Source organism: Cryptomeria japonica, chromosome 3 (genome assembly GCF_030272615.1).
Source record: "Cryptomeria japonica chromosome 3, Sugi_1.0, whole genome shotgun sequence".
NCBI lineage: Eukaryota > Viridiplantae > Streptophyta > Pinopsida > Cupressales > Cupressaceae > Cryptomeria > Cryptomeria japonica.
This window is the reverse complement of record NC_081407.1, coordinates 63720911-63737097: the sequence shown is the minus strand read 5'-3', so window position 1 is coordinate 63737097 and position 16187 is coordinate 63720911. Positions and strand designations below refer to the sequence as shown.

Here is a 16187-nt window from a genome sequence, read left to right as displayed (position 1 = left end):
CGGGGTTTTTTTGTTGTGGTTTTTCAATCTGAGGCTGATAGGAATATGGTCCTGAGTGGAGGTCAATGGTGCTGGGAGGACAGCCAATCATTGATGTTGAAACCATAGCATCCGGCCTTCAACCCCCTTTCAGAATCTTTTGATCGCACCCCTCTTTGGATCAAACTGCCTAATCTTCCAATGCAGTTTTGGTTTGATTCTTGTTTTGAGGCGGTGGGTAACTGGGTAAGTTTATTCTGACTGATGAAGGTTCGTTAAATCTTTTACGCACTACCTTTGTTCATATTTTAGTTGACATGGATACATCTTAGGATCTCCCAGCTGAGATTTCAATTACTACCTCAAAAGGGAGGTGGAAGCAACCTGTGGACTATGAAGGGGTTCCATTGAGGTGTTGAAGATGTTTTAGTGTTGGGCATAATGCAGTGTCGTGTGAAAGGGGCAAGGTGGAACAACCGACTTCTTGGTGGAAGGAAGCTTCTCCTTTTTTATACACAATGGATAAAGTGGTAGAGAATCAGGATACCAAGCAGGGGCTAGAGGGCATTGACAAGGGTGCTTTGGGCAACATGGAGAACGAAACTGCTCCTAAACAGGGTACAAATGAAGTTGTACATGGCTTGGTGTGTAGGCAATCTTACTCAGGTGGAGGTTCTATCCAGGCAGATAGGGCGACAGGGCATTCCTTGGTGGTTAACTCTTTGGTTGGAGGTGGCTCAGGGCAAGTTGGTGGACAATTGTGGGAGCAGTCACACTCGGTTACTAGGGGAACAGAACTACTGGTAACTTCCAGGGGAACATATTTATGGGAAAATATAAATCTGAAGTTACTAAAGGAGGTGAAGGAGGAGGGTTGGATTGAAGTTAAACGGAAAAAGGATAAAAAGGGAAAATGGGGCAGTAGTAGCTATGTATCTTCATCTCATGAAGGAGATGACATTTTTGGGGAGGGGGCTCTTGTAATGTCCCCTTCTCACTGATGGCCTTCCAATGGTCCATTAGCCTATTCCTGAGACCCGTAGGCTAGGTGGAATGAAGAATGAAGGTCCAGCATTGATGAAACGAGGACTTACTATTTCTAGTAAGTCAGGGAATGGCCATTCTGGTGTTACTGCCCTACTGAGCTCTCCATGTTTTGCCTCTGGATGCGATGATCATGCTTTTTTGAGCATTAGTTCTTGACTTACTATTTTTAGTAAGTGGCTGTGTGGCACAATTCTATTTTTGGCAGTAGACAGGGTTCTGATTCTGCAGCAGTTCTGTGGTCGTTCGGGCTCAGTTTCATCCTAGTTGTGATAATAATCAGTACGGGAGTCATTGGCGACATAATTAAATATTATTTTCCTTATCCTAAGGTTTAATATTTAATTAATCTGATTCTGCTACTGATTTATTATATTTGGGATTAATGTCCATATTTTTCCTAAGTATTTGGCGAGCTTCATGTTTATTAAGGAGATGTTGAAATATTTGAAAGAAATATTATTTTGTGACTTATCTCTAAATATTTGCCAAAGTATATCGTGGGTCCATGCCTTGGGCGTGGGATTGGACTTATGGGAAATAGCACCACTCTTGGGGGTCCACATGTAGTGGAATGAAATGCAAATGCAAGGCATTGAATTTGGAGGAATTGCATTTGGATTTGTGGAGTGAAGTTATAAATATGAGACTTGGGCTCCTATTTGCACCATCTTTGAAAATTGCATCGTTATGCTGCCGGTTTGGCTACTGAAAATCTGAGCTTCGAAGTATGGCTTCCTAGCTAAGTCTCAGTTTCGTACTTGCAAGATAGTACCTAGCTGCGTTCTTATATTCCCATTGCTGATTGGTGAATGAGTTGCAGATTGTGGAGTGTTCTATGCTGGATTTGAGTGTTTCTGGTTGCTGGTCGCGGGACTGCTGAAAGTATATTTTGCTCACACCTCTTAACCAGGTGACTCCATCATTCTGGGTACCGGCTCATCCTTCCTTCCTTGCCATGGCGATACAATGTGTGAGTTTTTAGCAGTTTTAAATAAGCAATGAATTTACTAGATAAAATCGAACTTCCCATGCATAGCATGGGTTTTTGCACTTGTATTGGGATGTGTGCGAAATGAATAGTGGGTTGTTTGGGTTGTAGTTTGGATTGGATGCTGTTGTTAGTGTTATACTGTGGGATTGGGATTGATTTGAGTTTATTCGGGTGAAAAATGAGGGAGTTATGAGCATTTTGGTGTTTCCATAGGCTGCTGAATTGTACTTTCAGCCTGTAGATTAGTTGTAATAGAAAATTATATTCTTGCTGTAGAAATCTGCACTTACTCTTCTCATCTCATCTCTATTTTGTAAGGTTGTTTCAGTAGTACTGATCATCCCTTCTTGCTGCTCTTAATTGTAATCCCCACTGCATAAGTGGAAGAGGCTGGCTTGACACCTTCTAAGTTTTGTAATTCAGTTTTTGTACTCAGTCCTCCCACTGAATAAGTGGTCGAGTGATAAGTTCAATACAATGGTCCTCCCGCTGAAATATGCGGTAGAGTGATAGCTTAACGTAATGTCCTCCTGCTGAAATACGCGGTAGAGTGATTGAGTTTCAGTTCTTGTCATGTTTTCCTTGGCTGGTTTACCACCAAGAGTTTGGTTTCTATCCTGCTGGATAAGCAGAAGGGGTTGGCTTGCCGCCCAGGCATTGTAATTTTCAGTTTGTTTTATGGTACTAACAATCCCCAGAACACCGTATGCTCTCACCCTCCCAGCTTGGGCTCTCGGTGAACAAAAGGTGGAAGGGTTCCCTTTCAGCAGTTTGGATTATTTCTCTAACCTTAACAGGTTGTTGTGTTTACTTGTAACTCTTACTGTTAAAACAAAAAAAAAAAAAAAAATTACTGGGATATTACAGCTCTCTAATTGTAGCCCCTACTAGTTCAGGCCAGGACAATACCCAAGTTACTGTTGCGACCTTTTCACACATCACCCCATTGAGAATGGGAACACTCATTCCTTTTTGCTTTCTAGGGTTTTTGTTAGAGCCTTATGACCTCTCGACACCAATTTTGTCAGTTTTGAATGGTTTAGGTTTTGAAAGTCATAAGTCAGTTTGTGCAAGCCATGGTCAAAATAGAGTCTAGACACCATCAGGGTGCCTAGAAAGTCCAAAGGACGAAGATTGCAATCGATTTGGGTCAATTTGGACAACTTTCTATTTTTCGAAAGTTTTGCTTTTTGCTTTTTCCTATTTTTTAGGAAGTTTCGTTTTTGGACTTTAAGCATGATCCCTGTAATGGCTTTTTTAAGAAAGTTTTTTCTAGATTTTAGGGATACTTGTTTTTTCTATTTTTGGAAAGGGGATCTAGGGTTTGCACTATTGGCTCTGAGTTACACTGAAAATGATCAGGAATTCCACTCAAAATTCAAGTTTTGTCTGAAAAAGCTAAGTTCCTATATATTAGGGATCCAGAGGAATTCAAAGTATAAATGGTGTATGAATTCCAAATTTCAATAAGATCCGAGTTGAAATGCATAAGTTATGAGGATTTTGAATTCAGTTCTCATGGAGATCAGGTCTCTTCAAGTCCGCCCTCATGATGTATGCAAGGGGAAGAGATCTCTCCAAGTCCACCTCGACTTGGTCAAGGAAGCAATGAACTCGGCCCTTTATGGGATGTGGTGCACAAATCTCATGAAGTCCACCCAATTGGTAGGAGCAAGAGCATGTCTACGTCCGCCTTGATGGCATGAAGAGGGAATGAAGCCAATGAACCCAACCCACAGAGAAGGTGCACAAGTTCCATGAAGTCCGCTTGCCTATGGCGCACAACTCTCCTCAAGTCCGCCTTATGTAGTGCAAAGAATGAATGAAGTCCGCCAAGTGTAAGCTAAAGAGGTGCAAGAGCATGTCTAAGTCTGCCCTAAAGTGAGATAAGAAGCAAGTGAATGGTGCTCAAGTCACACCAAGTCTGCCCTCCATGTGGTAAGTGCAAAGAAGTCATGAAGTCTGCCTTGAAAGGGACTTGACTTGGTCAAAGAAGTAATGAACTTCACCATGATGGAGTGCACAACATTGATGAAGTCCGCCCTACATCAACTACAAAATGGAAACAAATTCATTAAGTTCGCCTTCATGAGAAACTTGCTAAATTAGGAGTTGGAGAATATTCCCATGGCTGTCAACAAGATATCTAATCCAAATTCAAACTAGAGGCAATTTTAGGTTTTTCAAAATGGAAGATTGAAGATTGAGTTCGATTCATCAACTTAGAATCAAAATAGAAACTTCCTCTTGGATTAAAATTCACAATTCGAACTTGCCAAAAAGATTCTAACTCAACTAAAACTCAAAATGGAAACTTTCTTTTGCAACTCAAAAGACTAAAGAGTAATTAGAAGCGAATCTAGTTCGAATTTAGGAAAGACAGGCTATGTTTCTAAATGCAAAATTCTAACTTCATGAAGATTTTATACAAATACCAATTCAGTCTCTCAATTCTTTCATAAGACGTTCAAACTTGAGAGAGAAAATTGAGTAGTTCTTGAAGAGTTTTGTGCAGGTTTTGAAGGTTTCCAGCAAGATTTTTGAAGCTTTAGACAAAGTTTGGAAGAAGATTTTGACAGTTTTGAAGAACATTTTCACAATTTTTCGAAGTGCAACCTCTGATATTCCATCACAAATAACATTTTCCCATCTCTCTTATCTTTTCTGAAGGTGAAAGTTGGTTTCAAGGGCAGATTATCAGGTTTCCCAACCTGATTTTTCAAGGTTTTTCGAGAGAAAGAATTGGTTTTTTACAAATTCCTTTCACTCTTTCTTATTTTCTTCCCCTCGAACTAGATTTTGATGCATACTTAGTTGAAATTTGGACTCAGTTTTTCGTTATTAGGTTCTGATTTTGATTAAAATCAGACGTGAAGTTCCCAAGTTTGGTCATATTAAAGGGTTTTTCTGAGATTTTCAAGAACATCTAAGCATTGAAACCCCTTTAAAATGCTAAGTGTTGGAAAAAGAGTGAAAAATCAGAATACACTTAGCTGGTAAAACTCCAAATCCCCTCTTAAAATACAGTTTCTAACTTAATTTTGTTTAATCCTTTGCAGATTTGGATGACCTCAGGAGTTGGACCATCACACAAAATGGAAGCAGGTTGGAGATACCAACCTTGGGCACATCAAACTTCGGGAGTTCAAGAAGAGGATGCACAACACCGATACACAGTTACCCACTCCGATTGCACGGAGAATGATGCAAAATGGGATAGTGCAGGCTGCTGGTTTCCTTCCAGCATTTCAGTGTACCGAATTGATTGTAGAATGCTTCAAACATTATAACCTAGAGAATAGAGAAATAGTTGCCCCCGGCAATGCTCTCCTCTTTTCCACGCTCTACTTTTCCTTGTGGATTTGTTCCTTTCTCGGCCTGAATTCCTAATGATTCCTCAATGGCTTCATCTTGTGATTCCAGGTCTCCCATCAAACCATAAGTCAGGCGAGCATTCTTTGCTTTCAGCTTGTTGATGTGATGCTCTATCCAAAGCCTTGTGAATTTTGTAACTGGCCTGCTCAGGATGTTAAGATCAACAATCTTTGGCTCAGACCAATTAGGTGCTAGGATTGGCTTGTCTTTCGCTTTCTCAAAATTAGGGTGAACATTGTTCACACCTTCAACCTGGTTTGGTATTGGGAGGAGCTCACATATCCTCATCATCTTGAGGGGTAGCATAGAAAATATTCTCTTTTTGACCTCATAATCATCCTTGGCATTGGCCCAATAATCCTCGAGTTGCATCTTATGCCTATGCCTCACGCCAGCTACCATTTTCATCTTGTCATATGGATCAAAATCTGACCTTGTTTGATTTGTGAGGTGGTATAACTGTAGTTCCTCCACTGACTTCTCTGTTGGTGCTACCAATGGGCACACTTCATCAGAACCCATGATGATCAGGAACTTGATTCCACCTTTCTTCTTCTTCTTCTGGATTTTTTCATAAGCTGTTAATTGTCTTGTCACTTCAAGCAGTACCATATTATCAGTTGGGTACCTCAAGGGCCTGAAGGGATAGGAAGAGAATCCCTAAAGCCGGATGTAGGTGAATCTTGGAAATTGGATGAACCATGATCCGTACCTTTTTATTAATCTCCTTGCTTCTTGTGACAAACTCATGTGAACGTCTCCTTGTAGAGAAAGAACAATATGCATGGTGAAGGCATAATTGGCTCTCCTAAAATTGGCTCATTAATCCGTTGAATTTGGCCATCCTTGCTAACATATAAACAATGTACGAACGCATGTAAAAGGACCGAGAATGCATCAAATTCTTCAATTGTTCGTCCAAGTTGTCACTAATTAATTTTGCCCATTCCACGACCTTTATTGTATCCATCACTTCCTCGATAAAGTAAAACATCCATGGTTCGAAGGCGAATGCCTGTGGATATCCCATGACTCAACTCATCAGCATCACAAGGTCACTATACTCTTTCTTGAAGTCCATCCTGGTAAGTTGCTTAGGCATTTTGGAATGATGGGACTTTGACTTATGCATCCATTTACGGTTGATGATACTTGCGCAACCATTTGCTCCAAATTCATAGAGCCTCAATGCTCTCTCATTTGTCTTGTACACCATGGAATGATACATGGGAATTCCAAAAGCCTTTGTAATTGCTTCAGCTTTGCACATTCAATGATCAACTCAAAGCACTATATGGCAGGAGGGAAACCAACTACTGCCACAATTCCACTCCAAGTTATCTTCTTGGCTACAATTGATGGAGGATGCCCTTCATGACCAAACATTCTCCTCCTGAATTCATCCAAATTGAGAGTTCCCAGGTTGGTGTCGCTGACTTCCTTCCACTTTGATATGATCTATGATTCTGGGAGAAATCCTTTAAGCTCATTCTTGATCTAGGTCTGCCTTGACGTGCTCGCCACCTTTGATTTTGCCAAACTAACTTCTTGCAAAATAAAATAAACAACATTAAAATCATGTCAAGGAATTTTTTTTTTTAATTCATTATGAGAAGAATTCCACATAGCGTATTCTAGACTTGGAACAAATTTGAACCTCCAAGGAAAAGATTTCTTTGATAAATAACCATGCGTTAGGTACTTTGCTCTTGCCTGTGTTCCTCAAAAATGTGATGTGAAAAATGAACTCTCATGCTCTCTTTAAATAGAGAATTCCTCTTTTTAAATAGAGAATTCGCACACTATGTTGCCAAGATGGCTCTGGGGTATTTTTAGCAGCTCATTAATTCCTTCCAAAACACATTTCATGTTTCTCTTGTTGAAGGAGAGCTGACTTGTCGTTTCGGTGGACCCCACTCATCATGCCTTGTTCAAAATAGCAACTTCCATTATGTATTGTGTGCCACACCTCATTAATGAAAATATTCTCATTTGGCCATTAGATATTTATCCTTCATGTTATCCTTTTCTTGGGCTGTAATGTCCCCAACCAAAAATTTAATATTGCTCTTAGATCTGTTAAATAGATTCACAAATATTACGCAAAACTTCACCGAAAACACCCAAACTAGTTAGCTACTTTTGCACAGAAAGGGCCGAGTTAAAATGGAACTTTATAGAACATTATTGCAAATGATTTTTCTGATACATGCATCATTTAATCAGGTCTGAAACTGATGTATTTCAGCAGCAACATTAATACATTCAAAGTCTAATTTATAAGCAAAACCTACAAAAACTATTATAACCAAATACCACCAATTTCACTGTAAACACCACACTGATATTGTTTGATATACAAATGTAAAATACATAGAATATGATCTGATACAAGATTAATAACAGCAACAAAGCCCTCAAAACACATCTGGAATTACTGCGACAATACTAATGAAGCCATGAACACACACAATGGAAAACTGCTGAAATCTTGAAGCTCCAATGCAACCTCTGGATGAAGTTGCTCTATGTGAACAATGGGGTTTTGTCCACTATCCACCGGAAACTTGTGGGTTTCCATCCACAAGCCTCCAATCTCTAATGGGTTTCCGTCCACTAAAGAATTTTGCAGAACATGAAGTTCATACTATAAGAAATTGAGAAGTAGAGATGGCATTAAGATCCCTTTTCCCAAATATTCTTTGTATTTATCTTGTCCTTGGCCAATTTGGTGGGAAAATCATTAAATAGAAATATTACAAATTTCCACTCTACTCTTACTTTCCAAATTTGCACTTGGTGGGAAAATCATTAATTAGAAATATTTTAATTTCCCACTTCACTCTTGCTTTCCAAATTTTCTCTTGGTGGGAAAATCATGTGATGTCCCCATTTGGGATTCACCTTAATTTGGTCCTGAGACAAAGATTCTAACTCAAGGTGAGAACTGTAAAATATAATTTCATCAATTCTGAAGATATTTTATTATTATATTTAATTTATAATGCTAAGAATAGTTTGGAAGATAGAACTTGTCTTGCTAACTCCCTCTGATTGTATACTTGGAATATATGTCTCAACATTATAAATTGCTGCTACTCAACTGGGCCTTCTGATTAGAGTAAATAAAAAATAGATCCTTCATAGCTTATGCTATAGTTCTCCCTTTTAATTGAATCTTCAATGCTATGTAGTGTCTATAGGTCTGCCCCATGGTTCTCTTCTCAATGAAGCTCTTAATATCACCTTTGATACTGCTATAGATATGGTCACAAGTCTGATACAAAGCAGCTTATATGACTGCTCTAATTCTGCTACAAATCTCCTTTGGAACTGCTCATAAGCTTTCTTCAAAATCTGACCGTGTCTGAATGAGATATCCGCTTTGTTCATGCATCTTTGGCCATGCCAATGGTGATGATATACCACCAATCACCTGGTAGATTGTAGACTCTTTGAGCTTTTCTTGATCTGAGTTATTATATTTAAATAATGTTAAATCTTCCCTTACATCGTTCTATCCTCTTTCACCATCCCTTTGATAGCTGACATATTTTCTCCTCCAAAATTCCCCCACTTTCCATCATTCATAATATTATCTTATATCTTCCCAAAGGAGGTGATCTCCTTATGGTCACCACCCTTCAAATAGATACATCAAATAACAGGTCACATCTCTTTGCCATATGTAATTACATTTAGTTTATTCAAACCGTCACCTTCCTATCTTTATTTCTTTTCATTGTTATTAATAGCAAGACATTGCACCCTTTGACCATTAAAGGTCATCGCACCTCTTTAAAACAATATCATTTATTAACTAATCTTAAGGTTATGCAATTCTTAATATATTATTCTTAACACTTTTTTTTGTTCTGTGGAATATATGTTATCCTTACTACTGATTGCAGTTAGTCTTTATTCTGGCTGTGGTTAAATCAGATCGTATGAACTTTTAATGGAGATCATCTTAGATTTAAACTTAGTTCTGCTCCAGTATACTATTCTGATAATTCCTTCAAACAAGAACCACTGTCTTTATTCTTAGTCAGTGTCTTATTCATTCTGGTTTACTGATTTTGTTACAATCTTGACATCGGCATTTTCAAGGTTGTTGCTGTCTTCCTTCTTGTCATTGTTGTATATGCTATGATCACTTATATTATTTAATCGACGCCTTGACTGAATGCTGCACATTATTCTCATACAAGATCACTGTATTTTCTTGTCTCTTCTTCTACTTCAATCACTATTCTGGTCAATAGATTATTTGCCTTGGTTAATTTGTCTTAATTTTCCCATTGGTGCCTCATGAAGATGCTAGAGAAATAACTCTAGTGTTTGTAATCAGTTTAAATCTTTAATTGAAACTTATTTTAATCGTATATCTTAATGTCCTGAATTGGGGACATTACAAATCATTAATTAGAAATATTTCAAACTTCCCACTCCACACTTGGTGGGAAAGTCATAATTAGAAATATTCTGAACTTCCCATTATGGCATAAAATCCAACCTCTGAAATGACCCTCCAAACAGTTAATTTAATATTTAATTGTCCTCATTTCATTGGAAATACTTGGACAATACTAAATATCAAATCAATTAATCTCCCTATAGGAGAACAAAATGAAAATGTTTGCCAAAATCCAATTTCATAAAAAAGGGGACATGACATGGGCACATATTAGATAGGGAGGAGTATTCTCCATGTTTGGGCGCACATAAGATAGGTAGGAGAATTTTCTCCTTGCCTTAGCCGAATTTCAACGAGGTCTATGCATCCCTTGGCGCAATTGAGAGGTGGTGAAGGATTTTTCAAACACTTAGTGAAATTTCATTCATTCAATGACTTCATGGAATTGGCTGCATTCTAGAGGGATACTTGAGGAATTTTGAATGCCTTAGTCAAATTTCGTCATTCCATGATTTCATAAGGTTGGGCGCACTTGGAGTGTAATGTCCCTAATTGAAAAATTCCTATTTTTTAATCCTAAGACAACCATTCAGTCGTAACATGAGAACTGTCATATAAAATTTACCCAAACCGGAAACATTTCATTATAATATTTAATTTAAAATTTTAAGGATAGTTCAAAAGAAAAGACTTATCTTGCTGTCTCAAGTATGGAAAATTAATGAATATGCAAAGGAGATCTTTATTGTCTATGTCTAATCTTGGCCCTTAAACATAGGCAACAATGATTCTAGATATTACTTAGAATGGTGTGAGGATCTTTTGTTTCTTATATGTCACTATTTATCTGCAGAGGTATATGATTATATCACTCACAGTGATATGCTGTTGTCTCTGACGTAACATATCTGCTTGCAACAATGATTATTATGGTGCAATACTGATGGGGCCAACTCAGATATAATTCTGCTTGGTGAATGCTCCCCGATTATGGGCACACGGTCTTGCTCAACCTAAGCTCCCCTAAACTAGAATGAGTGCCTCCTTCTTGAAGGATTATGCTTGCCTCTTTATACTTTGCGCTGTGTGTGGAAAGTCGCACACAGCGCAAAGTCGCAAGGTTGAGACACGTCTCGTGTCTCTTGTTGATCATTTCCCTTCATAATTATTAATCACACTCATTAGTTAGATTCTTGTACTCTTAATTAGTTACTTAAGATAATCACACCTTTACTATTATAATCGGTGTCCTTCATGTCTTATTTAATGACTACCGATGATTTTATGTGTTCGTTGAAAGCCATTCATCACGTGGACTTGCTATTAACAGAAGAATTCTCCATGGTATCAATCTTTGCTTTCACTGTTTGTCCATAAACCAACTATTATGTAAGACTTAGTCCAATCATATATACGATACTTGAATATTATGTTAGATATCTCTGCGACCCTTATCTATTCTTTATTCCAGCGTCTTAGTCTTCCTTAATCTGATCAGACGTCTTGTTGATATGTCATCCCTCTGCACAGTGAGCAAGAAACAATTAGGATGATGACTATCCTTCAATGTTTGACTTCGATATCAATCGCCATCTTATGGGGATATTCTCGGCACTCTTTATTCAATACTGATTTAGGAGATCATTGCAGAGGTCTTCACTTCAATTAACCCACTTCCACATGACTTCTCCATCTAAATTCGATTTCTTTTATTGCTGGTGTTACTTGTATCGTTCTTCATTTCTCTATTGCGATCATAGATTATGTGAATGAATTTCAATATTTAATTAAACTTATTTAATCGTCTACTGACCCTTATTGATCTGAGGTCTTGAATGGGGACATGACATGGAGCTTGGAGAAGGAATTTTCCAATACTTAAAATTTTTGAGTTTCCACACCTTCTAGAATGCTGTAATATCCCAGTAAATTTTTTTTTGTTTTTAGACCAATAACAATTCATCCACAACAAATAACCCGTTAAGGTTAGAGGAATAAGCCAAACAACTGAAAGGGAACCCTTCCACCTTTTGTTCACCGAGAGCCCAGACTGGGAGGGTGAGAGCATACGGTGTCCCGGGGATCGTTAGCAATCATAATCAAACTGAAAATTAAAATGCATGGGCGGCAAGCCAGCCCCTTCTGCTTATCCAGCAGGATAGAAACAAAAGCTCTTGGCGGTAAACCGACCAAGGGAAAATTACAATAAACTGAAGTTCAATCACTCTACCGCGTATTTCAATGGGAGGACAATACATTAAGCTATCACTCTACCGCATATTTCAGCGGGAGGACCATTGAATTGAACTTATCACTCGACCACTTATTCAGCGGGAGGACTGATTACAAAACTGAATTACAAAACTTAGAAGGCGGCAAGCCAGCCTCTTCCACTTATGCAGTGGGTAATTACAAAGAAAGAAGGGGATGATCAATACTACTGAAACAACCTTACAATATAGAGATGAGATGAGATGAATAATTGCAGATTTCTACAACATGACTGTAATTTTCTGTTACACTGATCTGCAGGCTGAAAGTACAGTTTTAGCAGCCTATGGAAACATCAAAACACTTATAACTCACTCATTTTTTGCCCGAATCAACTCAAATCAATCCCAATCCCACCGTACATCAAATGCCATGACAACCAATCAAAGCCACATCCCAAACAAACCTATTTTTATTTTGCACACATCCCAATGCAAAATAGAAAACCCACACCTAGCCTAGGAATTTCGATTTTATCTCTTAAATTCATTGCTCATTTTAACATGCTAAAAACTCACACATTGTATCGCCATAGCCTGGAAGGAAGGATGAGCCAGTACCCAGATGGATGGAGTCGCCTGGTTAAGAGATATGAGCAAATTTCACTTTTAGTAGTCCCGCGACCAGTAACCAAAAGCAATCAAATCCAACATCGAACACTCCATAATCTGCAACTCATTAACCAATCTGCAATGGGAACACAAAGGCACAGCTAGGTACTATATTGCAAGTACGAAACTGAGACTTGGCTAGGAAGCCAACTTCGAAGCTCAGATTTTCAGAAGCCAAACCGGCAGCATAACGATGCAATTTTCAAAGATATCAAAATGGGAGCCCAAGTCTCATACTTATAACTCCACACACCTCAAACCCAAATGCCATTTCCTTGAATTTCAACGTTTTTACTTTGCATTTCGCTCCACTACATGTGGACCCCAAGAGTGGCACCATTCCCCACAAGTCAACTCCCACGCTAAAGCAAGGACCCACGCACTTTGGCAAATATTAGAGATAAGTTATAAAAAATATAATATCTTTCTCAATATTTCGATATCTCTTTAATAAACATGAATTTGCCAAGAACTTAAGAAAAATAGGCATTAATCCCAATTTTAATAAATCAGTCGTCAATAATCAGATTAATTAAATATTAAACCTTAGGATAAGGAATTAATATTCAATTATTTCGCATATGGCTCTGGTACTGATTATTAACACTGCTAGGATGAAACTGAGTTAGGACGACCACCAAAACTGCTGCAGAATCAGAACCCTGTCTACTGCCAATAATAGAATTGTGCCACACTGCCACTTACTAAAAATAGTAAGTCAAGAACTAATGCTCAGAAAAGCATGATCATCGCGTCCAGAGGCAGAACATGGAGAGCTCAGTAGTATAGTAACACCAAAATGGCCATTCCCTGACTTACTAAAAATAGTAAGTCCTTGTTTCATCAATGCTAGACCCTCATTCCTCATTCCACCTAGCCTACGGGTCTCAAGAATAGGCTAATGGACCACTGAAAGAGCATCAATGAGAAGGGGACATTACAAATGTTTGAGCGCATATTGGGCCTGGAGGAGGAATATTCAGACACTTTGCCAAATTTGCAGAGTTTCCATGCCTTAAGAGTGCTTGGGTGCATATGGAGAGTGAAGGAGGACTTTCTTGCAAAAGGATGAATCCTTCTTGCCTTGGGTTTTGCGCCCAAGGAGACCTTCTTAGCTCACTTGGAGCCTAGAGGAGGATTTTTGACTTGAGGATGAGTCCTCCTCTTGGGATTTGGGCCCAAGGAAGGTTCTTTGGTGTGCTTAGTCTTTGAAGGAAGATTTCCAGACAGCCAAAATTTGATCATCTACCTACCTCATTCATCTTTCTAGATTCGGAACTGGATACCTTGGTCATTTGTTCTACTGTCAATGTTCATCTGTTGCCAAAAATAGGCTTACTAAAAATAGTAAGTTTGTCCAAACACAAAATTATGGCAAACGGGGGCACAGTGAAACTTACTAAAAATAGTAAGTTCGTTCAAAATCAAAATTAGGCCAATTGGCGCCATAGTGAAATTTACTAAAAATAGACTTACTAAAAATAGTAGGTTCATGAAAAACAATCAAACTTCACTGGTAGGCTCTTTGAAAGATTTTCTTTTCTACACTTCGGCAATTTGACTCTGCACAAGAGTACGGACTTCCTTTCTAAGCCTGCAGGACAAAAACCCTAAACACAGACAATGCTTGCTTCCAGACTTGGCACAAATCATCAGTACTCATCCAAACTCTAGAAACTTTAGGAAATCATTGCCAGACTACCCAAAAGCTCACAAACAAAAGACCAAGTGGACAAAAATGTAGGGGGTCCCCATTTGGAATGCGGTGATGTGTGAAAAGGTCACAACACCTCCCTCTTCAATTACCTTGTCTTCTAAATATGATGCTTGAATGCAATAGATTGAGTATGAGAATTCCTTGGTTCTTGCTAAAAGTGCCACAAATCTGTTTACTTGACTGTGCTCTACAGGGTTAATAGGAGGAAGCAAAAATCTTGGAGGAAAAAAGAAGTAAATGACTTGAGTTGGCCTCAAGAAAATGTGGAGTTGGTTTCACTAGCTTTGGTAATAGTGGTTAGCCTAGTTTTGGAAAATAGAGGCATTGGGGATTGCCCTCAATGGCTAGAAATTCAACTCTACAAAAGACATCATTAGCATTCTTGATTCTAAGACCCTAGGCAGGGTTTTTTAAAATGTAGGGGTTCCAAGTGAGGTTTGTAGGGAGAGAGAAGAGTTTAGAGAGGATCTGGAGGGTCCTCTATAGGAAGAAAATAATACCAGCCTTACCGGGGCAGTTTTGTCATCCTTTGGCTCGCTAATGTCCAGAAAGAGGTTTAAGACCAAGAAAAATATTCTGGCAAGAGGTTTATAGGAAATTATATGAAATCTTCTGACATAGGGTCGGCAGGGCAAAAGTGGAGAATGATCAGAAAGGAAATCTGCTTCAATGATTATGTGGCAAGGCAGCTGTCACTGTTCCTCTAGAGCTTTATAACTTTGAATTGCCTGGCTAGCATTGTGTTTGTTGATCTCTTATGTTCAATCTGGTTGGTATGTTCTGTGGTAGTTATTTTTAGTCCCAAGTTTGTGAGCTGTCTTTGAGCTGTTAGTTTAATGTATATAGCTGTTGGTTAATAGCCTTAATACTGCTAATCCATGTTATTCCTTTATTGATTGTTGGTCCCTAATGCCGTGTGTGTTTATGAATTCCTGTTGACTTCAAATATCAAAATTATATTTTTGTCTAATAAAAATACCATTAGTTAATGAACTAGACGCAAGTAAATTGCCCATGATGCTGTGATATAAAAAACAAACAAACAAGGTTCGTTAAGTACCAGAATTGGAATAATTAGTTACATGAGCCAATTGATATCAATAATAGGCAGAATTTTGTGATAATTCACTAATTATGCCAATAGAAGACAGTTAATTTATTCTTAAAATCCATTTATGAATCGACTTGTAGACAACTAGTATTGAAAATAGGATATGAAGCTAACAACATTGTTCATTACCTTCATAAGATATGTGATGCCTTCATTTGATAATGTTGAAGCCTGTTAAACTTGTCCAGCTTTTGTTTAATAGTTTCTCAGTACTTAATTAGTTTGGATGGTAATCATTATCATTGTTATTCGAAAGTTTGAATAAATATCATGAGCTCTATTCAGAGTGTGTATGTATATATACGTGTGTGTTCTAGAAATTCTGAGAACTTCCTACATCCTCGTGCAAATAAAGCTTCAGTAATCTTATTACTGTTTTATGTCTACAACCTATTTGCCATAAATTTCATGGAAACTGATTTGAACAGATTAACATCCTTGGAATAATAGTACTTGAGAGATGGGTTCTTGTGAATCAGTACTCATGAAACATGGGTCAATAAGTTTGACTCAAAAACTAAATAGTTGAATCTTGATAACAATATCACAATTTGACTTGCTGTGGAAAATATCTCCTACTTATCAATTGATGAGCTAAAGGGGCTCTATAATGAATGGTTCATAAGGCACAACACTTGTTGAAGGTTTTGCAAATGGGGTTGTAAGCT

General features: G+C 38.2%; 1 protein-coding gene across 5 annotated transcripts in view; it reads left to right on the top strand.

Moving 5' to 3' along the window:
- Nucleotides 1-16187, top strand: part of LOC131032641 (uncharacterized) — a 240030-nt gene that overhangs the window by 218047 nt on the left and 5796 nt on the right. The gene's annotated exons all lie outside the window — the stretch shown is intronic.